The following is a 2,040-nucleotide window of genomic DNA, read 5'->3' on the forward strand; positions in this document are numbered from 1 at the left end:
TGTATATTTTAAAAGAATTTTAAACTAATTTATACTCATTTTTCTTCACCACTTTAAAACATTAAAAATAGCAATGGCAAAATACAAGGTAAAAATTAACTTTAATAACTGAGTCGACTTAAAGCATATTCAAAACTATTCTGGTCATTGTGGTTCTTAACAGATTTACTGAAGTGACAGGGTGAAGGGTAACTGCCCTGCCTGGGATTGTTGGTTTGTATCTAATTCTCCTCTGTTCAGAGCCCCCTTTTTATATCTTAAGCTGACAGAAAATTTCTAATTTCTTCACATGTAAATAAAAATATTTATGTAAATATATTACCTTTTTCTTCTTATGATAGCATTTTATGATATTAAATAGATTATATCCCAAGTTGAATTAAATTATTTCTTGACTTATGGGGTCAAATTATCAAGAGGGCTTATGAAGTCAGAGCTTTCCAAATTGAAGTGTCTACTCATAGAGGTAAGGCAAACAAATTTATGCCATCTGAAAAATATCCACTTTGTTCTTATTTTCATCTATCATGTGTTAGATATTAAGGTGATCAAGCATTCCAGTTTTCTCAGAACTGAGAAATTTTACTGGACATGGGATTTGGAGTGCTAAACCTGGGAAAATCTTGGGCAAACTGGGTTGAGTTGGTCAACTGATCTCAGAACATCCGGATTGGTAACTGGAGAAAAATGTTAAATGATGAAAACTAGATCTTTATCCATCTGATTATTTTAATTTTCATTTATTGCTACAGAACTGTTGAGTTTTTAATACCTGGAAGCCTTAGATAAATAGAATTATAATTGTCACTAAAAAATTGTATCAAATGGTCACATTGATTCAAAATGCCAGATTTCATGGGAGAAGGGGACATCACTCGTGGGTCATGAAGCTTTTCATTTAGTTAATTTTTCGTAAAAATGAACAATGCATCGCAAATTTGGCAAATTTAGTGAAAGGTTCTTAATTATCTCTGTAACTTCTAGTTTCATTGTTCTTAGCATAATCCCTTGAAAAGAAGAAAACAAAGTTTATTTCCTCACATCAGTTTTAAATGAAAAACAGAAAAATGATAAAATATAACATTAACCTTGATGAAATTTGTCTCTCTTTTTTAAGTGAGAACATTCTAATTACACTGAGTCTCCAGGATGATTATTTTATCCACCCTTACTTTCATAATAATTCATTCATTAAGCAAGCATTTATTGAGTACCTATTATGTACCAGAGACTGTTTAGGTGCTGAAGATATGAAAGTATGCCTGTCTGTGATATACCTGCTGTCAGTGACTTAATATTCTAATAATGTGTGGCAAAAAGTAAATAGCTAAACAAATAAATATATAATAAAATATCATATAGCTATAAGTAATAATAAGATAAATATATTTAAGCTATTATATATATTTAGCTATTGAATATATTTAAGCTCCTTCTATATTAGATGAGATGGTCAGGGTATATCTGTCTAGAGAGGTGACACTGAACAGAGATCTGAGTAAAGTAGACGACAGTCTCATGCAAAATATTTTCATTAAAAGTATTGCAGTTAGGTCTACTACCAAGCTCCCTGAACATGCTCGATTCTGTCTGATCTCGGAAGCTAAGCAGCATGGGGCCTGGTTAGTACTTGGATGGGAGACCACCTAGGAAGACCAGGTGCTGTAGGCATAAAAAAAAAAAAATTAAATAAGTAAGTAAGTAAGTAAATAAATAAATCAAATTAGGTACTGCATTCAAAATAAACAGGCTCTGCAAATGTGTTCAAATTCTGGTTTGGCATATTGAAAAATATAACAAAGGACTGTGCCATTGTTCTGAAGATTTTTTTCAGAAGATGCCAGGTGCCCCGAAATGAGTTATGAAATGGCTTTAGCCATTGGTTTCTCAACACAGATGCAAATTAAAATCACCTGGGATCTTTCAAACACACCAATGTCTGGACTCTACCCCTGAACATTTAGACTTAGTATGGTGTACAACCTAGGCATCTGGAGTTTTAAAAATATACCAGGTGATTCTGATGAGCAGCATTTGGCA

The 2,040-nt window shown here is 32.4% G+C and overlaps 1 pseudogene; it reads left to right on the top strand.

Annotated features, from left to right (window-relative positions):
- Positions 1–1,553: 1,553 nt before the first annotated feature.
- LOC120622664 (uncharacterized) lies at positions 1,554–1,671 on the top strand (annotated as a pseudogene).
- The last annotated feature ends 369 nt before the right edge of the window (positions 1,672–2,040 follow it).

This window comes from Pteropus medius, unplaced genomic scaffold, assembly GCF_902729225.1.
Source record: "Pteropus medius unplaced genomic scaffold, Ma_sr-lr_union100, whole genome shotgun sequence".
NCBI lineage: Eukaryota > Metazoa > Chordata > Mammalia > Chiroptera > Pteropodidae > Pteropus > Pteropus medius.